General features: G+C 37.2%; 1 long non-coding RNA gene across 1 annotated transcript in view; it reads right to left on the bottom strand.

The window, feature by feature from the left end:
* LOC125430863 overlaps nucleotides 1-23,608 on the bottom strand; it is a 65,654-nt gene extending 42,046 nt beyond the window's left edge. Inside the window, exon 1 of the long non-coding RNA XR_007244239.1 lies at nucleotides 23,552-23,608. This is a non-coding gene — a long non-coding RNA (uncharacterized LOC125430863). The remainder of the gene's footprint in view (nucleotides 1-23,551) is intronic.
* Between the last annotated feature and the right edge of the window lie 1,307 nt (nucleotides 23,609-24,915).

The following is a 24,915-nucleotide window of genomic DNA, read 5'->3' as shown; positions in this document are numbered from 1 at the left end:
AGTCAAAGCCAGCTAGCTGTCCATCAACCAATACAGCTGGGTGTCATCTGTATGCCCAACCAGTTCAAAACTCCTGACTAGCTGGATAAGGGGACATACACAGATGGTAAGGGGCAATGGGGAAAGGACTGCCCCTTATGGGACTCCACACACCAGAGGGTGTCAGGTTGAGCCCTTCTTGCCAAGTGCCACCCTCTGTCTCCAACTCTGGAGACTTGATTTTTCAACTTAAATTACAACTTTGTTTATAATGCATTTAGTTCACATAATTCCCTTATTCCGCTTCTCCTCCTACCATTTTCTCCCGTGTCTTGGATTTCAGACACTAAGGGCTAAACTAAAAGCGATGGCCACCATGGCCACCAACACTATTTCAGAGTCGAATTTAGCCACTTAAAAATTGCTGCGAGCACTAAATCCTAATCAGCCTCACAAAGTAATGGCAACAAGCAATCTTATTTCCCCTCCTGCAGCCTTCCTCCCCATCAGATGTTTCAGCACTTTTAAGATGCTTGCACCAGTGATCTGCCCACACAGCATTTTTAACTGGCTAAATTCTCCTCTATTACAGCATTGGCAGTCATGAGTTCACCCCATGGCACCATCATGTCTAGTGTGGCCCAGCAAGACCTTGTTCTTTGTTTAAAAACAAAAAGCAAATATTAGTTTCAAACACTATAAAACAAACAGAACCATACGATTAGTCTGTTGTGGGTGGAATAGGGTATAACACCACCATCTGTAAAATATTTTTGTTATGGACTGTTTGTTGTGGGTGGAATTTTTGTAAGGATTCTACCTGGATTGATTGCCAGGGTTTTGTCAGAGAAAAAAAAAGGGGGGGGGGATTCTGTATCTTATCAGTTACAAGATTGAGATATGTAGTAATACACTTGAAAAGAAATAGAGTGGACAAAGGCATAATCACCTGCCAAGGCATTCTCCTGAATAACTAAATGATTTTGTTATAGCTTTTCATATCTGACTAGCCATATTGTTTTTTAAGTACCACAAAACCCATTGAACCAACTACATTGTAAGAAACAAATTCTATTAAATCAGGGGTAGGGAACCTGCGGCTCGAGAGCCGCATGCGGCTCTTCTGCCCTTGCACTGCGGCTCCACGAGCCAAGCCGCTGGCCCCATCCTTGCCCACCCTGCAGGCAGCAGGGCGGGCGCACCAACTGCCCGCGGCCGGCTGGGCCATGCCGCGGATTTCCCCTCTTGCCTGCCCCGTTGGAGCGGGGCGGGTGCTTTCCCGGCAGCCAGCAAGGCCGAGCCACTGGCCCCATCCTTGCCTCCCCTGCAGGCAGCAGGGTGGACGCATCCATGCGCTTCTCAGAATGAGCGGAGTAAAAGGTAAAAAACCCCAATATATACAGTGTTATCTTTATTTTAAATGCCAAAACTTATTTGCGGCTCCAAGTGTTTTCTTTTCCCGTGGAAAACGGGTCCAAATGGCTCTTTGAGTGTTAAAGGTTCCCTACCCCTGTATTAAATGAATAAATATGCTGCATTCACAGTGCAGCACTATCAGAATAACATACAGTAAATCTGTTGGATAAGAAGGAATATATGCACATCTCCCAACATGTAATAAACTGAGTCACGTTTTACCCTTTTGTATTGTTATTCATTTGTATTGACTCAGATTCTTGTAGTAAGTCTATTGTACCCTCACAGGTTTCCAACTGTGAATGGTATGATCTGTTATATCAACCCTCACAAAAAGCGGATATAATATGTTAAAAATCAAATGGTCTGGAAGATAGCAAGCAATCTTCAAACATAGTTCCAAGAAGAGCCACTGTGATCACACAGTGGCAGTGTGAAAGCATTCCATGAAATGTATCCTGTATGTCTCTTCCAGTCATGAAATACCAGAAGTAATCTTGCTGGCCATCTTGTTGACATATTCCTGATCAGTGTGTCTAATCATTATATCCAAGTTGGTGTCAGAATGACTGAATGAAGTTAGACAAACACATGAATTGGTTCCATTACTTCTAAAATGCAGGAGTTTGTCAATTACTATAATTAGACCTTGTATATCACTCTTGTTAAAATACCTGACAAGAACATTGCGAACAGGAAAAATACATCCTGGCCTATCTACTTTTCATAGATAGGTTTAATGAGATAATTATCCTGATGTTCTTTGGAATTTCCAGACAAAGCACCATCTCATAACCTTATTTTATTTAAAGATGCCACCCAATTAACAAATCTTCCGGAAAAAGCATTTAATTAATCAGTTAAATCTGCATAAATGTGTCCATGAGCAAGCAATGGTTTCGAGGAAATTCACATTTATTTTGGTTTTAGAGTACATATGTGAACCAGTTGGCATAATTTTAAGAGATATTTAGTACATAAGAACACTTACTTAGAAGAAAGCTCCTTTGAATATACCTGATTGGGATTCTACATATATCTGTTTTAAGATTGTTTTCATTCCCTGTTACATGAGAAAGGAGAAATTTGTTTTCTAAATTGTTACTGCCACCCTCGGGTTTCATAAGATATTAAAGATGAGAAATTAACTGAGGGCACTTTTTTTTTTGCAATGCAATCCAATACAGAGTTACTCCAGTATAAGTCCATTGCAATCAGTGGGCTTAAACTGGAATTATCTATGCATAGGATTGCACTGACAGTCAGTTAATATCTTTTAAGTCAAGCAACTGAGATCTCAATGTTAACATTATAATGTAATTATTTCAGATAGCACGTGAGTTTCCATACATTTCTAGCAAATTTGGTAGAAGTTATTTTAGCATTCATCTCTCTTATTTCCACACTTCTATAGCTCTTACGATAAATCTATCAATAATGTTAAAACAACTGTATAATAACGAGAATGCCATCATGATAAAAAGTTACTATTCTTTTTCATTTATCACAATAATGTTAAAATTACTACCCTTCAAAGTGACCACAGCTTATGGTCATGTGTTGTTCCATCTACGTTCATGCATTTTAATTGCACTTGGCCTAAGAAGAGGGAGAGAGTTGTGTGGATTACATAGTTTCTCCTGCTAAAATGGAAGCCAGAAGAAACAGAAAAAGTTTTCATCCCCCCCCCTTTTCTTCACCTTTAATGATTCTCAAAGTGGTTTACAAACATCTTGTAAGGAAGGTGAGGCTGAGAGAGTTCTGAGAAAACTGTGACTGGCCGAAGGTTATCCAGCAAGCTTTTTGTAGAGGAGCTGGAAAAACAAACCCAGTTCACCAGATTAGAGTCTGCTCCTCATGTGAAGGAGTGGGGAATCAAAGCCGGTTCTCCAGATTAGAGTTTGCTGCTCTTAACTACCACACCATGCTGGCTTGTGTCTTGACCTTACATATTTTTCAGAGAAAAAAAATCAATATACTATAACTACCATGCAGATTACAATCCTCAACAATCTTCCAAACAATGACAATGGTATTTTACAGGGGGGGAAATGTCCCTGAAGTATCTACAGTTTAAGGCAAGCTATTAACGATATTGTAAAGAAAGGCCAGAAAGAAAAGACTAGGTTTGTAAAAACACTACTGGGATCCAAAGAGCTGCATGGCTAGTTCCACACGACCAAGAAACTTTGGGATTGTGTTTATAGCAGCTCCTTTTCGATATGTGAGACTGAAGGGAGTTTCTGTGTTAATGTCATTCTTACTGGGCATACGTATGCCCTTGGGGACATCAAAAGTATTTATTTTAAGCCTCTGACCATAAAGCTGTTGCCAACAACGGTGGAATCACCGTGATCTGACCTAAATGAACAATTGTTAGGTTATCTTCTTTTTAAAAGCAATTGGGCAGCCCAATCCAGGGCCTCAGGGTTGGTGCCACTACAGCTCAGCCCTGCTGCCTTGAGAGGACTTTTGGATGGTGCAGAGAGAGAGAAAAGGACAAAAAAAAAAAACCCTGGCTGGTGGAAAGCCTTCCATAGAGCTTAATGGACTTTTGCCACTCAAAAGGGTGGCATAAATCAAGGACCTGGGCTGCAGCACAATTCACTGCAAACCTGGGGAGGAAGCCAACTAAAGTCAGCTCCACCCCCAGGAGTCCCAGGCCTACCACCCTGCTGGTGTCCAATTGTAACGCCAGCACAGCTCCATGGCAGCCCGTATTTCTGGCCCTGCAGCTGAGGGGTGGTTAGTCACTGCCGCCTTTGCCCCTTGTGCCAGTGGAGGGGGCAAATGAATCTGCACAGCCCCACACTGCCTTCTCAAGAGGATCCCCCCACCCTGGATTGGATCATTAACATTCTTAACAGAAAAAGGACTGAAAATATGAAAAATGGTACAGAAAGTCTGAAAAGCTCTAACACAAAAAAATTTATATACAAAAAGTTCCCAAGTCTGTTTATTTTCAGAAGATTTATATGTTGATTAAATGCACATGAAGAAAGATTCTTAGGTTTTCCAAAAGAGATAAACACTATTCTAAAAAGAAAAAAGGGGAGAGAATGAGTCAATTAAAAAAGTTTGTAAGGAAAAATCTAGAGCAGTCTCTCTACAAACATAGAGTTATCCCAGCAGCCAATGTAGGAATTAGGAAATAAGGACTTGATTTTTAAAAAGAACACTCTCCATCCTGGATATAATTATGCCCCCTTCAAAAAAGGTGTGTGTGTGAGGGGGGGTTTAAATTTGGTTGCAAGATCAAAATGTTAGATTGATGCCAAGCTTTAGTGCTTGCAGAGTTTCATAAAGCTAGGGGGAAAATACAGAGAGTTCTCATTACATTTATGGAGCTATGGCATTCAGAATAAGGAATGATCCTTTTAAATAAAAGAAGTTCGCTATAGAAAGAGACATCTGGTTCGGTTATACAATATTGGTGTAGTCCTCCTGTCCTTGATTCAACTTTGTAATGGGCAAGGAGACTATTTTACTGTATTTATAACAGCACACAATTCATCTTGTGCAGATTACACTAAAAGATTTTTAAAGCATTTCAAAAGATAAGCTCAAAAGTTATTTTGTGGAATTTCCCCCTTTTGTTGGCCAAAAATTGGAGAGACTGTTTATTTCTTTAAAGCTTGTAAATTTCATTCTTAGTAGCTAAAATATAGTGCTGCCATTTCTGAAATTATAGGTCCCATATCCTTAAGGCATCAGATAATAGAACTATATTTTAATACTGCTTTAATTATTTTGCTTGTGTACTGCGACTACTGCAGAATGTAATCCATATCCCATTTTATATAACAGTAAAGCTCCACTGTTTCAATAGATTTGGATAGCACCTGATAACTTCTCATAAGATTTACCATTGTTCTTATTGTGCTTGAAATTGTATGGACACGCTTTACATATATATGGGGCAATTCTGTTAGTACTGGTTTCTCATTTTCAGTGCCGCAATTTGACAGTAAATAAGCATACATTAAAAACGCTTTGCCTTCAAAGCAGTCTTCAAAACCAGGGTGAAAAAGCTTAAATGCTTTAGTGCTTGCAAATGAACCAGAACAGTTCATTAACTGAAGGACCATATGAATTTGATGTGCGACTCTGGTAATCTTCAGAGGCGTTGCTTTAGATGCCCTGCTGTCTGAGGCTACATGGCAAACTGGGAAAGGACCTTCTCAACTGTCTCATCAACCCTTCTGAACTCCTTCCACACAAAGCTTCATATGTTCCCCTCTATTGTTATCTTCTCCCAGAGTTAAGACTTTTTTGTTTTCTTTGGCATTCCCCTACTAACTGTTATTGGCTTTCTTTCCGGGTTCTGTGTGTGAATTCATATGTTTTATTGGATTGTTTAAACATCTTATATACATTTATATTTGAAACACTGTTTAAATGTTTTGACGTTTGCAGCCTGGGGAACCCCATGTGAGCGGAAAAGAGGCATAGAAATGTTTGAAATAAAAATAATTACAGGATTTGATTTTTAAAAATTCAATTGCAATTACATGCATGAACTGCAGTGGCAGTAGATGGATATATTTTGATTCTAACCAGGTTAGTTCTAAAGAATACATTCATCTTTCTTGTATAGTGGGGTGATATCGTAAACATGCTCAAAATATTTGCTGCCTTGACATATTATATCAATTAATTCATACATCAGCTATCCATCTAGTAAATGTTTATCCTATCCTATTCCAAGGAATTCAGGACAACATACATGGTACTTCTTTCATTTGATTCTCACAAAAACCCTATTAGGCTAAGAGAATGTTATTAACAGAGGGGAACCATGTTTGAAGAGTTTCAGTTCAAAATTCAAAGGTGCCAAGATTTCAGTTGGATCTTATATCATGCTATCCCAGGACCATTTATATGACTGTATCTTGTACAGTAATGCTACCAATATTGTGTAAAGCAGAGTCTAAACCAACTAATTTTGCACTTGAGATAAGAAAATAAAATGTGCCCCCTAAATATTAATAGTTGTTATTGTTAAAACGATACAGAAGTAACAAGGAGTTAGAATGACAATAACACAACTTTTATTTTAGTCATGAACCATGAACATACAAAACACCATGTAAAGTTTGACATTTGCAGTACTTGACTACAGTGGGTCCTGGTGCCCCAGGGCTGTGATACACAATCAACAAATATAAACAATTAACAAATGCATTTAGATTAATATTTAAAAATACAAAATTAAACTACATCAAGTATGACCATTTTTATAATTATACTTTTCACACTTTTGATGACATTAACATTAAGTAAAATGGTTACTTTTAGTGTACTTATCACAGACAACCAGGAATCTTAATGTAAGCCACCTAGCACTGATGACTTGAATGATCTTAAACATTTCTATTTCAAACTCTCTCTGATGCTGCGAAGCAACCAGCCATTTTTCTCAAAAAGATGGGAGAGAATGGAGGAGCAGGGGAGCTGGTAGCACAGAGAGCCACAAACATACACAATACCACATAAAATTTGACTTTTCAGTGCTAGGCTGCAGCAGTGGCTGGTGCCCCAGGAGCCTGGTAGAGCAGAGGGTAGCAAATGGTAGCTAGAGCCAGCACAAACTAATGCTAACTTTATCCCCATCTTTAACCCTTCCACATTAATAACACTCAAGCACAGCAATCAGTTTCCTAACCTACAAAATGTGTTAAGAAATATGTAACGAAAGAATAAATTAATTCTTATGTTTATAGATGCTGAAAAAGCTTTTGATCAAGTAAATTGGAACTTTTTGCAGATTGTGATGGAAGAAATGGAGATAGTAGGGAACTTTTACAAGGCAATTTGTAATATAGAGAGAGATCAAGAAGCAGAAGTGAGGATCAATTATAATTACACAGACAGTTTTAAAATTGAATGAGGGACAAGACAAGGTTGTCCACTTTCACTGTTACTCTATATATTAACGCTAGAAATATTACTAAATGTGATTAGAGCAGAGAAATCAATAAAGGGGATATTGTATAAACTAAGAGCTTTTGCAGATGATGTGGTACTATTTATGCAAAACTCCAATGAAACATTATCTAAAGCACTAACCATGATTGAGGGTTACAGGATATATGATCTATGGACTCAAGCAGATGAATAAAACAAAAAACTGAAAATACATTGAAGCATTGCAAACCTCAAACAAAACAAGAAAGAAGGAGAATATAGAGAAACTCACTAAAGTACAAATAGTAAAGAAAGTGAAATACTTAGGGATTGAATTAGAGAGTAAAAATGAACAATTGATCAAGAACAACTATGGCAAAGTATGGAAAGAAATAAAAAGTAGTTTAATCAACTGGCAAAAAATGACAAAATCAATGTATGGAAGAATATCAGTAGTGAAGATGGTGGTGTTACCAAAATTGAACTTCCTATTCCAATGCTTACCTTTTGTAACGTCAAATAAAATTTTTGAGGAATGGAAAAAAGAAATTGTTAAATTTGTGTGGGGAAGTAGATGCAAGAGGGTTAAATATATAGACACCAAGAAAAGAGGTGGTTATAGTCTCCCAGATATGCAGCTATACCACGATTCTTCAGCCTTGCTGTGGATAAAATCTTGTGTAAGACTGGAAGAAGAATCATTGCTTAATTTGGAAGGGTATGGTATGAAAAAAGGATGGCATTACTATCTATGGCCAGGAAGCGATAGGACCAAAAGAATGAATTATGAAATGTCACGACATTATGTCAGAAAAGCATTGCTTAGTATATGGACAAGGTACAGGAAAATCTTTTATACAAAAACACCTATATGGATTTCAAGAATGGAATCGTACCAAATGAAAGACAGAAATAATTTTAGGAATTGGCTGAGATATAAAGACTTGGTAGAAGTTAGGCTAGGTGTAATAACTCTTAAAAATAGAGATAATATAATGATTGGTGGCCATGAATGCAAGTTACATAATTATGCTCGTCTGAAAGGACTATTGGAAAGTGACATTTCTGCAGGAGGTCTCTCAGTCACATGGAGTGAGCTAGATAGATTGTTAATGACAAACAGCACAAAGATAATCAGCAAATTTTATCAACTGCTACTAGAACAGAAGACAGAAAAAGCGGTAGTGAAACAATGTATGGTTGAGTGGGCACAAGAGCATGGAAATATTATAATGATGGAACAGTGGAATTCATACTGGAAGAGTATATATTATCACACCTCAAACACCGATCTGGGGGAACACAATTTAAAAATGATGTATAGGACTTACATAACGCCAAAGAAACTGTATAAAATAAATAAAAACAACTCTGATAGATGCTGGAAATGTTTGCGAGAAATTGGCACATTCATACACATGTGGTGGGATTGTAGTATGGTGGAAAATTATTGGCAGGAAATACATGTGCAGGTAATACGAATTGTTGGTCAGCAATTTACTTTCCAGAGTATTATAGATTTGGTAAGTCCAACTTTATTTGGGAATGAGCTGCCGAAAAAATATCATCATCTGTTTTTTCATCTAGCAGCAGCGGCAAGAATTGTGCTTGCAAGAGTATGGAAAACTGATAAGATACCAACTCTGGAGGACTGGAAGGAAAAGGTCCAATATTTCTCCAGTATGGATCGGGCAGCTCATAGGATAAGGAAAATACCTTATGAAAAATAAGAAGAAAGATGGGAACCTTGGTTTGTTTACTTTAAGGAAACAAATGATAGCAAACATGACTACATTAACAAGAGTGTTTTACCTGAGTTCAGTGGTCTTGTGCTCAATCATCTTTATCCACTTGGTCAGCCCTCTGACCACTTGATAATACCACTCTTAGGCTTATTTCTCCCTTATTTTGCACTTAATTCTTACATACACAATAGTAATAAGCTTTGTTAATAAGCCAGTCATATGCTTATTTATTTGGAAGTAAACTGAGATCAGTAGATTTTGTTCTCAACTAAGCATGCTTAGAATCTGTAGTGTGCAGCTTGACAAGTCAGAAAGAACCTGGGTTAGGAGAAGCTCCATCTGACAGTGCAATCCTATGTAGAATTGCTCAGTCTAAGCCCGTTAACTTCAGTGGACTTTTGGAACAACTCTGCACAGGAACGCACTGTAAGAATCCTGCACATTGTTCTGTCAGCACTCCAACCACTGAAGCAAGTTTTCTAAAAGAAAAAAAATGGCAGATTGTAAATTTTGCGTGCATTTTGCCTACTTTCCTATTTCAAAAGCCTACCATCTCATAGGCTGGTGACAACCATAAATGAACGTGGTGCTTAGCAGTGTAAAACTCACCAGAAAAACTTTAAAAGTTAGACCTCTGCCCCAAGAAACCAAAGAAGTACATGGAAAAATAGAGGGGGGGGGGGAATCTTCCAGGCACTTTAATGAGGGAAGGGCAGACAGTTTGGCAGTACAAACCTAAGCATATTGTTGACTCCAAAGCCCAACTGAGCTCAGTAGGGTTGACTCACTAGTAAGTGTGCTTATAATTGCAGCCTTTATGAACAACATCTGGTGGGAAAGTAATTATACAATGGGGCACACTCATATCTTTGATTACAGAAGAATAAACAAAAAACCATTTCCTCACCATATTTCTAGCTAAAGTGATCTGCTACTCTTGAGTGTGTCTGATTGGTCAACAAATTCCTTAAGAAACCATTGATCTAGCCCAGGGGTAGGGAACCTGCGGCTCTCCAGATGTTCAGGAACTACAATTCCCATCAGCCCCTACCAGCATGGCCAATTGGCCATGCTGACAGAGGCTGATGGGAATTGTAGTTCCTGAACATCTGGAGAGCCGCAGGTTCCCTATCCCTGATCTAGCCTGTCAGTCTTTTCTTATTTTAATATGCTTTGCCCCGATTCTGTACTTTTGCATTAGGCAGCTATGGGCTTTGCCCCAGAAAAGATCCTGTGGGGAAGAAAACCCTCTAGCTTGAGCATAGAGAGGATCTTGGCTCAAGTCTGGAAAAACAAGCAGGCTAAGAACGATAAACGAAGGAGCTGATAGCCTGCAAGCACCCAGGACTGATAGTAAGTTCCATAAGTCTTAGCGTCACTTCACTCTTACTGAAGGAATGCAGCAAGAGGTAGACTTGGTGAGGCAAATACGTGTGTGCGTGTGTGTCTGTGTGTGTGCGCGCGTGCGTGCTCCTCGGCTTCCAGCACTTTGCCCTTGTTACAGCTGTTATGTAACCTGGGAATACAGTGATCTCCATTTTGATTATGATATCTCATCAAGTAGGGTACTTCACAGCGTTCAGCTATAGAACAAACCTACCTTGAAATCTCCATGAATCTTTAAAGCAATGGGAAAGGGTGCCTTGGGGTCCAAAGGAAAAGTCGCAAGGAGACCAACTGTTTAATCCCTCTTTCATTACAAATAGTGGAAATGCATCTATTGCACCCAGTCGATATGAAGCTTGAGTAGCTTCTTGAAAATATATAGCTTTCAGATACTCAGCATAAGCAGGCAAAAGATGTAAAAAAACTATAAAAAAAATAAACACTAAACATTGGTACTACATGAACACACCGGAGTGGCTGGGCTTCTTCCTACTATAAACCCCCCAAAAAAACACACAGACACAGTGCATATCACATTATACTTGGCTGAAATGCAGCAAAGTGCATGCAAATTCAGGTTATGTACTTTTTAAAAATTGAAGCTATAAGCCTTCAGGCAGGAACATTCCCTTTTAATATAATTAATATATATCATATACATTATTAGAGAATCCCAACCATACGCGTATTTACTCAGCTGTAGATCCCACTGAGTGACTACTAATTGTGTTTAGGATTGCAGCCAGAAGCGCATAAAGAGAGACCTAGATTTATAACCTATCGGCACATGCAAGAACCTACTTAACAATATAGAACAATTGAGGTTAAAATGTTTCCTTTGTCTTTCAAGTGATGTAACTGGTAGCCTAAGCATTATTGCCAACATAGATGTTAGATTGTAAATCTAGATATTTTTTTTCACTTGCCTTCTTTGTATATGTGCAAATTAACAGCAGAATATGGAATGGGAGGGGGAGTGTTCATTTCGAAAATCAAGCAAATGTTGAAATATTTATTTTGTGTGCACTCATGTTTTAGCTGGCCATGAAGAAAATCATTACCTGTGCTGGTTTTATCCATTTTTCAGTTGCACTAAGGCAACGGCTCTAGATAACAGCTTGAAGTGCTTTCCCCTTCAGACAAAACCAATACATTTGCAGTAGTGAGAGAAGGGATATGATTTATCCAATTAAATAATTATGGTCAAATTTTAATTTTCACAAAGGTCTCTATGGCATTAAGTAGACACATGTGCAGTTTCAGAAATGTCAATGGCCTGAAAAAGAATAGCTGTCCTTCATGTACAGTTTTGGTGGTACTCTCATTGCATCTTTACACATTGCATTGCATCTTTACATATTCTGCAAAAACAAAATTCCCACAAAAGCGTCATATTTAATCCCACTAAAATTGAAAGAGGAAACATCGGCTCTAAATAGCAACTCTTTCTATGCATCTCTGACAAAACTTACAAATCTCTGCAACCAATGCTCACAGGTGCTAGGAATAATCAAACAAAAATATGGTTGCTTTCCTTTCTAGTTTCAGGTATTTAAATCACAAACAGTATTTACTGAAATACTGAGATCAGATTACAACTATGTGCATGTTAAAGACAGCTTTTTTAGACTTAACAAAAGGAATAAAAATTAATTCCAAATTTCCATGTTTTGATCAAGACTTTGATATTTTGTAGTAGGAATTTACTAATTCATTATGACACTGCCAAAATCACTTGGATTTCCAATCACCGGAAATCACTGTGCCCTCATCTCTTCCATGCTTTCTGTTACCAGAACAATCACTTTTTTACCCTTTGCTCTGTCCTGCCCTTTCCATCTTATCGATGTTAACTTTAGAATTCTGGGCAGACAATGAAACTCCTAGCAACTATCCAAAATATATCCGATAATAAATTTGGACAAATAGTATAATTAATTCATAGTTTTATTGTCATGAACTTAATAATTTGCACAGTTAATATAGGCAGACACTCCAGTTTGAGTGAGAGGAGTAAATTTCCCCTTCCCATGCCTGTACAAGACATCATGTTAGACATGAACACTATGGATGCCTGTATGTGATAAGGCCTGATCCACAGGATACTTTTCTCCAAAGGAAGAGAGGAATTAAAGGATGTCAGGCCAAGAACTGTAGCATGTTCTACCAGACATATTGTGAGTATGGAAGGCAACACTCTTTCCCCATGCAAACTGGAGCACGGCCCAAGAAAAAAATGGACCAGAGTGGTACATTCAGTGTGGTATAATGCATGTGAGGAAGAACTGATGAACTCTCACCAGCATATGTAGAATCCTATTATAATTGCATAAATAGGTGTTTTACCTCTGGAGAGAATTTCTCTAAAGAGGAACTTTCATGGTCTGCCATGTTTTTGTACTCCTCCTCTTACACAAAATCTGTTTGTAGTGGACTGAGATAACTAGTGGCCCTATTATTTTATGCTGCAGCACATAAACATTTAGAATGGAATGGGGCAAATTTCATGATGGAGTAACTAAGCTAAAGCTAATCTGGAATTATAAAGTTAATTCCAGTCTATGATAAGAATGGCAAAGTTACTGAGGTTGATTAACAATAGTACCAATATACATCACCACCAATAACAAGTTTACTTATAAAACTGCAGACACTAGTTGTCTGTGCCTCATCTCAGTGTTTTAAAACTGCTGGGATATCTTCATTTTTAATTATTTTATCATTTAAATTGCTAGCTGAATTAAAACAATTGAATTAAAACAACCCACAATGCATACCTAAAATCACATTTCATCATTTGTCAGATATCTATAAAATGCTACCAATTTGTTAGTGATACTGACTATGTTTCAAATGACCACAACAAATCTGAGTGAAGACAGAATATTTAAAACCTGCCTTCCCCAATGGCAAGGTTCGCTTTCTTGTGCGTTTCATCAGTGCAAAACCTTTCAGTCCCTTACCATCATGCATGTCAATGCATCACCAGTATAATTTCAGTGTACAACTTTGGCACGTTGTGAACGGGAAGTCTGAAATTCCAATAGTGAAAGTAGACAGCCACCTATAGGTGTGAGTTTAACTTAGCACTGTAACACACTGTTATGGATTCAATTTACTGTAAACACAGTAGGACACAACCAATTTTATGTAACTTTATATGTAACAGTTTTGCTCCAGCACCCATTGCATAAATTAAATCATTTAAAGAATTATTTTCACTGGCAAGATGAGTCAAAAACTGAAGACTGCCTGATAGGCATAAGAAGCAAAACATATTAAAGTTTCAAAATCTAGGCACAATATTAATAGGTAACATTATAGTTTAGTAAGTAAACAGTGTTATAACAGTATCTATTCTATCTAACAGCATTAGATAGAAGGTTTCTTGGTTGCAAACCAATTAGTTGATAATGTTGCCCAATTTACTTAATCATCGTTTTAGTCATCCAGCCAATATGTTTTCATGAAAACTGATATATGATTAGAATAATGTGTATTAATATTAAGCAGCTATACTCCTTTGCCTTAATTTAAATTAAATCTAGGGGTAAACGGAAATACGTGAGGTATACAACGCTCGTCATGGTTATGTAACACTTGAGTAGCACATTCATAACCATAAATAGCAATGGAAATTGACATTACAAATCTAGGGGAGTATGACCTCAAATTATTATAATTTGCAAATCAAAATATTTCTAAATTATTTCAAAAGATTTTGGAACAATAAGACATAAATAGCAGTCTTTTTCTTTTCCAGCTTTACTGCTTGGGTGATTGTTCTGTGCTATATGGTGCTATATACCCTGGACGTCCATGGAACGTTTCCAAAAATGAAATCCAGTCGTAAAAGTACTATAAATGCCACGAAAGTGCAGATGTGTTTATTTCAAGGAAATATATCATTTGATACATTGAGCAACGGTTATCATCAAATGTCTTCTGTAGAATTAATGTTACCAACAAAAAAGTGGTGAAGTACTTTTTTGGAACAGTTAAAAGTAACTAAAGCTTTCATTAGAATTTCAGATTATCAGACTGTCATGTTACAAAAAGCTCTTAAAATAAGCTCACTCGTCATCCTCTTGAAATGGTTCACATTTATTTGTCCTGCTTTCCTGGTTTCTTTAGCTTTTCAGGGAAATAAACGCTGCAGACTTTGAAAGCAGTTCATATAAGTAATATGTCTATAAACCTGTTTAATGCTTATATGGACATATGAGCAGTATCATATTATTGTACATCATTCTACAAATGCCCTAGCTTATACGCACCGAGTCTGTGACATAGAATATGGACACATTACATTAAAATATCAGCAGGATGTTTGAATACAGTACAATCAATGTGGTCAGATGTTTCCCCTTTGGTTTGTAAACATTCAGTCCATTGCTGCAGAACTGCTCTGCTCAAATGGCATTTAAGTTAAAATCTGAACATCTTCTGACTTAATCATGCTTAAAGATGCATTCAGAAACAATTTCTAACACTCGTATTTGAATCTGGCCCACCACTTTGCCATTTTGGACTGAAAACTTCATTGTTAAATACAAATTCTACCACTGTGTAAAGAATCAGCTTCAGACAAACCAATAGGAAAAATAATATATATTCAGCCGTAACATTTTCTGTTTGCTTTATGCCTGTCTGGAATACAGCCTTCTTGTTGTGGTACTACTGGAGCATGTTGAAAATGATTATACACCAAATCAAAATTCATATGTAATCTAATACAGTCAATAAATTAATATATTCTTAAAACGCAGAATATACTTTAAAGATCACCCAAAGGATGGATGTAATCAAGAGTAAAAATAATTACTGTACTTAAAAATCTTTAGAAAAAAATGAAATGAAAATTCTGCTCCACAAAATTACGTTTTATTGAAGGAATCCTTGTATTTAACAGTGAGACAGAACTTGACCTTTAGCTACATAATGAAAAACTTAAAATACCTTCATCCTGGAGTCCTGTTCAAGCCAGAACATCTATGATTATGAAAACAATTACCAAGGAGATACCTGCAATGTCTTAAGAATGAGCAATCATTATGACTGATCTAAAAAAATGAATATGAAGTACTCTTCTTAATTGTGCCTCATTTCTTATGTCAACTTCATCTTTTAATAAAAGGATTAAGAAAATGTCTTCCTGTTTATATAATATATAGGACAACCTTAAAATAAAATAAGATCCCTGAAACGCTTGTTTTTGGAAGCAATATTTGCTATTTCTACATCATCATCTGACCATCATCATTAAGTAATATATTTTGCAGGACCAAAAGTTTTTACACGACCCGACTACAACAGAATTCTTTATGCTTCTCATGGGTGGGGGTGGGGGATCAGCAAAGCACTCTACCAGGTAACACAACACTGACGCCCCATTAGGAAGTACTGTTTGGTTTATTTTACCTTTGCTCAATAGGAATACTAACAGCAAATAAAAAGTTCAAACGTAATTCTTACAAGGGTGATTTTTTAAAAACAGGGATGTAGATAGATGTTATATAAGGTGGGAGGGGACAGATAGAACAGTCCAGATATCAAATGCTTACATTATAAAGCAAACAATAAAGTATTTAGCTTAAATAAAGCCATAATTTAGCTAAAAAAATTAGCCATAAAAGAAACAAGTGTTTGTCGCTTCAGCTAATCTCAAATGGAATACCATGTATCAGCACGAGATCAATAAGAGATATTTCAAATGATCTCAGTTCAACCTGCGATGCCAAGCGTGATCATTCTGATACTTGCATTTTACCAGCATTGCAGCTTAGATCTCCACCAAGCCTGAGAACAATTTAGTCTTCAAATCAAGCAGTATTCTGTAGATCATCTAAATCAGGGTTATTTTAAACAATTACAATAAATATCGCTACCAATTTTATACCAGTTATTCTAATGGTTATATCAAAAACTACATCTGACTTTATTAACACTTAGTACAGATAACTGTATATTGATAATGATGTTTCACTGAACAACCTCTAGGAAATCCAAGTCACTTATTGCACCTATATGAGGTGCAGAAAGGGGAAGTGAGGTGTTCTATTATGGTTTACTCCATGACCCCAAAGGATGCTGTTAATGGGTATATAATCATACATATTCTCTACTTTTGTTATATGTTTATGCCTGATATTTACAGTGTAAATTACAAAACAGATACAATGGTGAAGTATTCTTCCAGAAAAAGGATTTGAGGATAGTCCTTTCCTTCTTTTCTTTATGATGTACAACTGAGTACATTTCAAAAACGACCGAGATTTCCTTTCTGTATGTCTGAGTGAGGATACTAGATTAACAAAACATCTATTGCATTCAGTCAAGACCAACTTTGTGTGGCTTCTTGAAAAAATATAAGTTTTCACATACCCAGCACAAGCAGGTATAAGATTTATAGAAAATGCAGGAAAGGAAACACTGTATATTGGTGCTATATGGACACACACTCAAGTGTTTGGACTCCCTACTGCATACTACAAAACCAAAAACATACAGTGTAAGAAGCTGAGATCTATAGGCAGTGGGTAAGTATTAGTTAAAGTTAATAGAAGCTGTTCTGAAAATGAAGGGCTTGTCTGTATCAATATTATGCTTGCATCAGGACCAGAGTGATTGTATTGAGCATCTGATGTACATCATTTGCTCTGTCGTCTGGAAAACCCGTCTTGCAGATTTACCATATGTAAAACTACACTGACTTTGAGAGAGGAAAATGTTTCTTCTTGTTGGAGAATGTCTAGCTCGCAGCTTTCCATCCTGCCAGTTGTGTTCACTGCATCCCGCTGTATTTCCCCAAGACACCTCTGGCCTCTGTGCAAGATGTCATACATTCACATCACACAACACAGCTATCTCTGCATTAGTTCTTGTTAAGTTTTCCCAAAAACATTAATTGACATAATTTTTACTTTCCTGTTGGGATAGTTCTGTCTTACTTTACTGTTATTATTACTTTTGATCCCTTAATTAGTACAGTGTTTATAATGTTCTATTATATTTTATTTTTGCAAATGTGCCTTGAACTTTTCAAAGAAGAAAGGCAAGCTAGGATTTTTTAAATAAAGACCATTGAGAAGTCTCTGTTTTTAGGTAATAAAGATGAGAAATTAAGAATTCTGTAAAGAAGAAATTACGCAAACAGAATAACTGCAATAGTGAAAATAATAATTTAATGTTTATACCCCAGGTTGCTCAAAATTGGAGCTAGAGAGTTTAAATGACTGCGTGAAAAAAAGGATGATGGAAACCAAGTCACACAAATAGATCCCAAAGGACTGGAAGTTGTTTCAGAAGAACTGTATGAATTGAACAAATATCAAAGGAGTTTTCTTACAGGAGCATTCACCTAAAGACTGCAGGGTCAGATTAAAAATGTTTGCAGCAATGTAAAACTATGGTACAAAAATGTATGAATGTACAGTGCAGAATCCCATTTTTTCATGTAAATTGTTGGATTACAACAAGGTCCATTGTATAGTCACAGAAGAGTAAAATCAACCTTGTCATAAATGTTTATTCTTTATCAGTCTAAACATTGTGGGAGTTTTAAAATTTGCATTTTAAAGATGAAGAACAAAGTTATTTTTTTTCTTGAATGGTGTTTCATATTTTGCAAGAAATCCATCTGACTCTCTAAGTCTAGAGGACTTTCATGATATAATGCAATGCCACTGGGAAAAAATAAAAACTTTACTGAATATCAAAAAAGCACCCTGATTTGTCCATGTGGTTTATATATGCATATAATGATATGAAAACAAAAGAGTATCAAAGGAGAGAGATAAACATGTAGTGGAGGTAATTCATCGAAACATACAAAAATCTGTTTGGTTTATTCAATATCCCAAAGCATATAAAAACAGACTGTGGATTTTGAGTGGTTTCTGCAGATGGATTTTGACAGATACATTTCTGTCCACGTAGCACACCTTCCCAGCCTCTGTCCTCCCACTGCACCTCAAAATATCCCCACAACACTGCCTCCAGGGAAAGCATGGGGAAACTCAGATGACAAGAAGCAGGGGCAATCAGTAAAAATCATTCCCCCCCACCCACAAAAATCCTCCATGGGATCCAAGTCTCTGCACTCATTTTGAGCATTCCACAAATTTATATCAACTCCCTCCTCCCAATATGGTATCACTCAAGTTCTTAATTTGAATTGCTAAGGAAGGCAGCTGAATCACAAAAGTCCAAAATCTGAACTGGGGTATACTAAAGTGAGGAAAATGAATACCAGTAATAATGTTATCAAAGCTGGATTAATTGTTGAAAGATGTAGCTTTAACATTAAATTTGCAATTTTATCAGAATTGTCTACCATAGGTCAAAGTATGAAGTAAATCTCTGTCTGTACTGAGGACCTGTTGTTTTTTGCTAATTGTATTTTTTAATTCTCATTTCCTAGCTCCAAACCAAGAGACTCTGGCCAAAAGGAGGCTGATTCCGCATGGGCCAAAAACAGCAGTGTGAAAATGGTGTGAAAATGGTGTAAAGGGGTTTAAAACGGTGTAAAAGGGTTTATACTGTTTTCACACCGTTTTCACACTGCTGTTTTTGGCCCATGCGGAATCAGCCGGAGATTCTTCTCATAATTGGGAAAAAACAGAATTTATTTACTTGGGAGCTTCAAGGGCAACATAAATACATTGCTTACAAAATTTTAAATCACTTCACTGTTTATGGCTGCCAGGCAAGGCAACTAGTAAAAAATGGGGAACATGAGATCTTCCTGACCAGTGCAATAACCACTTCTGGTGTGACTTGGAAGTCATGTCATCATAGCAGGGTGATGCTCCAGCATAAACCTATATCTCTATGGTTTAATCATAGAGCATCACCCAGTACAACAATATTACTTCTGGGCTATACTGGAAATGACATCATCACACTAGGGATCCCAATCAACTCCCCTTTCACTAGGCCAGGGGTAGGGAACCTGCGGCTCTCCAGATGTTCAGGAACTACAATTCCCATCAGCCTCTGTCAGCATGGCCAATTGGCCATGCTGGTAGGGGCTGGTGGGAATTGTAGTTCCTGAACATCTGGAGAGCCGCAGGTTCCCTACCCCTGCACTAGGCATTCCCTCACACTACTCACATTCCCTCACACTGCAGCGGGCAACAGTAGCTGGAGGTGGAAAATCCCCCAGCAAGAAGATGGCAACTCTAATGCAAGAATATTATTTATTAGAGGGTTGTAAAGTACACATCACAAGTAGTCCTAATTTGTTTGCCATTTTAGACACTGTACGCTATCAATATTAAATTACCACAGGATAGTTTTTACATGCATTTGGTCTTAAGATTTAGGATACACTCCAATTTCTGATCTTGAAATTTCAGTACAGGTTCCCTCCTATCACATTTTGTGGCTAAATTTTGCACAATACATATAAGTACATTGCTCAATCTGCCCCAGGTAATTTGCTTTATTAACTTAATCCCTTTCTTCACAATGAAGACCCAAAGCAGCTTACATTGTTGTCTTCGACTCTGTTTTATCTTTCCTACAACCCTGTGAGATAGGCTAGCTAGGCTGAGGGTGTGTGATTTGCCCAAGGTTTCCCAGTAAGCTTTAAAAGGCAAAACATCAACACCAGAAGTGAGAGAATTTACACAATTTCCAGAGAATGTTGCTATGCTGTAACCTGCTCTACATGGGGCTATTGCTGGAAAGTGATCAGCAATTATAACTGTTAGAGAATATGGCTATAAGAGTCGTGTAGTTTGCTGAAGCATATGATTATAATACATAGTCATTTACATGGCTCCCAGTTTATTTATGGGCCCAATTCAAATAGCTGTTTTTCATCTATAAAGCCTTATAGTCCAGGAAAACGACTGTTTTCTCCCATAAGAGACTACATACACCAAGGTCATCTTCAGGGACCCCCTCTTTGTAATGACACATTGAGGTCTGTTGAGTGCTAACACAAGACAGGACCTTGAGAAGCCATTTTAAGACAGTTAATTTCCAGGGGCCTCTCTCATTAGGTCACTAGACATATCTTTTTCTGTTTAAAAGGTTGGGTTTTTAATATACAAGAAACCATCTCTTTCTTGGTGTCTCAATGTCATGCGTCAGACTGACCATGGGTGCCAGCATTCTCATCTTTGCCAAAGCTACTATGTAGCTCCGAAGTCTTTTTTAAAAAACGGTTAGCTTAAATTAGGTTTATTGCATCATGTCCAGTCTATATGATAAAAGTCTTGGAACCACAATAAGCCTTTTAAAAATTAGTTTTTTATGTATTTGCAAATAAGCTGGTTGATATTAAAATTCATTATATAAATGGAGTAAACTCCCAGAGGAGCTGAGAAATACTTTCTATTTTTAGGAAAAGGTGTGCACTCCTCCTTTTTAATTTGTTGCCATCTCCATCCACAAGAAGTCTTTCATGGGCTGTTAGCTGTAACTTATTCATTAAGTTTTTAAGACATTTTCACTATTGTTTTTGTATAACTTTTTAAAATATTGCATATTGCTTTAACACTTTTTTACACAAGGTTACAGCTTTACATAAGCAGTTTAAGATGATTATATTTGTTGTAAAGTTAACATATTACTTACCCCAAAAATATGGCTTTAGGTAGCCTTTTTTAAAAAAGATGAAAAGAAAGAAAATCAATACCCAGCAACAATTAGCTGAGCCCAACTTATACTATGGGTCACTCTATGCTGTTCTTCCTTTTCTGTTCCCAAAGTAGTTGGCATGAGGTTGTAATTGCAGAGACGGGAAACAAAGATGATGTAGGATATCTAGAAGTCATAGCACACAGGAATTTATCTTCTAAATACCTGGGTCACGGGACATTGTTCATGTTGGTGAGCTATCGCTAAATGCATGCAGTGGTTGCAATACTCTCAGTATAAAAACTCTCCTGGGAAGGAATAGAGACTCATCTTGATTCCAAGCATGTTTACTCAACAGCACAACTTCCAATGTTCAATCCTAACTGCGATTAAAAGTGCAGCCTGGTTGTCTTTTCGAGGCACAAACATTTTATCTCTCCTTAAACCTAAATCACTCAAATCCCTTCACTTGGCTTCAAGTAATTCTAACATTTTTGTACTTAAGTACAGGAGTCCTTAAAATGTTGTTGCAAGTGATAATTAATATTATTTTGAGAATTATTAATGATGACATAAATGTGTTATCTAGAGCAGGGTTTATAGTAAGCTGTTGCTGTCACCTTGATCCCACTCTCCATAAAATTAAGGACCATCACTGTAATGGATCCATAATCTTGAAAAAGAAGTTCTTCCAATTCAAACCTTCTCACACTCAGTAACTGATTTTGGATTTCTGTGGTGTTTCACGCTCATTTTGTTCAGCTCCAAGCCACACACAAGAGCAATTTGATAAATATTATGACAAACTGGTGGGGATACTCCCAACAACCTGTTTTCTATGAAAAAATCCTAAAAAAATAATAATTCAAGGAAAAACACAATTTAATCTAAGCATTTAGTTAAGAAAAGCAATACAAGATAAATAATCATTACTGGGAAATGGTTCTAAACAGTAAACTTATCCTTTGCTGGGAAATAGTTCCATCATATCTGGAAATATGTTGGTCAGTACAGGAACAAAGTCAAATAGTCTCACCTGTATCCTCTCCATTTTTAAAAAGAACTGCTACTCTGTTCCGAAGCAGCCCCCTTGGTCTTAGGACTCCTAGAGCAATGCAGTCCCCTTGGGCTTACAGGAAAAAAGAAAAAATGCATATCACTCTATACTCCAAGAGTGTAAAGTGTCCATAAAGTCTTAAAGAAGAAATACCACAGTGCTGTAGCAATTTGATTTTTTACTATACTAATTAACAGATATCTAGCTTTATTATGTAGATCTAAAGGATATTTAATAAGTGTTGAGAATAATTTTTTTATGTTTGCTTTGACAATGGGCCCAGAATTAGCAGAAGGAGGACACTAGAAACCATAACAGAGGCAAGTAGAAACTTTCCTCGGAAGACGTGTAATGCTGAACAGAATTATGCCCTTCTAATTCCATTGGCATCGACAGATTTAGAAAACAGCAACTCTGTTTAGGATTGCAGGGCAGATCCCTCTCAGACTAGATTTGGCTGCAATGTTATATACATCCATTCTGCATTTCTGGGTTGTAAATCCTGCTTGTTTCCCCCCTCCCCCATAAACTCCCAATTTCGGTCTCTCTCTCCTTTACTGCTCTGGCTGGCTATTCTGTTTTATGTAAAGATCTCAGCACTGTGGATTGGTTTTGGATGTGAAGAACTGGTAAAAGTGCTTTTACGACAGCATCATTTGCTTGAGCTGCAGCACTGTGTCAGATATCTGTTTGGACTCATCATAATGTGAATTTGTTTTGCCATTGCCAGATTAGAAACTAAAAAGCATCTGTTCATACCTCTGGATTAAGACATTTGCTCCATACTGCTTTTCTCCAGGTATTGAAGCTTTCTTTATGTACAAAACATGAAGAGAGAATATCAAGCCAAAACAGAAACATGGATTCTGTCATATCCCTGAATAAATGAATACTTTCGTCCTTCATTTTATAATAATCCAAGATATTTGGATAGATATACAGAACAGCTTAACCTCTCCTCCCATTTCCACGTAATTTTCTTAATACATAAAAGAGACACACACACACACACACACACACACACAGGTATCCATGTAAATAATTCTTTACCTTTTTTTCTTCTTCTTTGCACTAGAAATCACTGTGAGACTATTACATCGTAGCAGATTGCTTTACCACAAGCTATCATTAGCAATAAGCGCTCCAAGAAAAATGTTTTAAGTCACACTGGATCTATATTCAGCATGATTTTTAGCTGCATTCCACTACCCTAAGGATCCTTTACAGCAAGGGAGAAAATGTACTTACAATAATTTCCTGCAAATCCGCTGCACCTCGCCCCCTCCCCTTTTACAACCTGATAGTACTACATCACTTTGCTAGTAAGTTCCATTATCTGCTTATAGAATAACAACCGGTGGAAAGAATCAATCAATTATCTCCTTAATCTACATTTTAAAACGAGGTAAAGATCAGAGCGAAAATAAAATCACTGATATGGCATGAAAATATTATAACACACATGACAGACCTTTTATGCCTCTATGTATTTCCCTCCCTTAGTGACAGACGTTTCATTGGATTCCTGCAACAACAGAAATCGTGCATCTATTGGTTGAAAAGATCAGGCTTATCTCTGTTGGTAGGTTGAGTCTGGCTGCCGGAATGGCCAATCAGGTGTTTTGTTTCCAGGAGAAACATGGTTTGTATAGCTATTTAAATCCTACTACAGTGATGTAAGCAACGCAGATTGTTGCAAGGCGGGGAGAGGAAGAAAAAAAAAAGGGGGGGGGGGGGAGGACAGAATTTAGTAATAAGGCGAACTGAAAGGAAAATCTTGTCAAACTGAATTATTTACAGTGTGCGAGCTAAATGCAAGTGGAGACCATTGTAACCCACCACACCTACACACTGAACCAAAATTCTAAACCTTCTTTTTATCCCCCTTCCATAGAAATTTTTACATACATCCATATGTATCTTAATCTGCAGGTAATGTGGAGGCACTGTTGTTCTTCCTGCCGAACTCTTTAAAATTCAGGATGCATCACCTCAAATGTGTTTCCAGTTTGTCTTTTTATGTTATTGTTACATCATCCACACCTCAGTAAACATTAGAAATGTGATGTTATTTTTTATGAGGCAATATTTTGCTGAATTAGGGTTGCCGGATATCTTTTGTTTTGTGAGTGATTTCTTATTTTAACAATTAGTGCCTTGTTTCAGAGCATGATCATGTTAATGGTCATGGAGCCTGTGTGAAAAATCATATTCTTGGCATCTCGCTTTTTAAACCACTATTCCATTTTCTTCTTATATTCATTACAAGTAATAAGAGAGATTCACCTGGACGCTTTTCTCCTGTCATGTCAGACCACAAGTAACATAGCAGGCATGGTCATTTTGGTTCTTCATGCTGCGCACGTTATTGGTATCCTACCTCAAGGTGGGAATTTTACAGGAACAACTTGGTGCACACAATATGTGTGCCCCTGGTAACTGGAAATCATAAATAATAACAATACAACATGGACTTTATTAAACTGATGAAGGGGCTGTTTTACTGTGTTATGTGCAGTTCTCAGGTTCCTTGACAGCAAATATGATGCAGAAGAAATTAACACACAGGCACAAAAAATGTTCTAGGTGCACCTTCCTGCAGTGGAGTAGTGAAACCCACCAGGAAAGGGCCGGAGGTCTTTCTAATTGTCTGCCATGTAGCAGAGTTCAGGTACAGAATTGCAGAGATCCTTTGATAGATGAGTTAATATGGAAAGGCAAAAGTCAGAAAACCAGTGAGCTGGGTATTGTTTCTCAATGCACTGAATCCAGATCATTGATTGATGTGAAACCAAATGGCTGTTGAAATAATATTGTTTGCTTCTGAATGGTCAT

The sequence above is a fragment of the Sphaerodactylus townsendi genome, linkage group LG01, assembly GCF_021028975.2.
Source record: "Sphaerodactylus townsendi isolate TG3544 linkage group LG01, MPM_Stown_v2.3, whole genome shotgun sequence".
Classification (NCBI taxonomy): domain Eukaryota; kingdom Metazoa; phylum Chordata; class Lepidosauria; order Squamata; family Sphaerodactylidae; genus Sphaerodactylus; species Sphaerodactylus townsendi.
The sequence above is the reverse complement of the archived record's forward strand: the minus strand, read 5'-3'. Positions and strand labels throughout refer to the sequence as shown.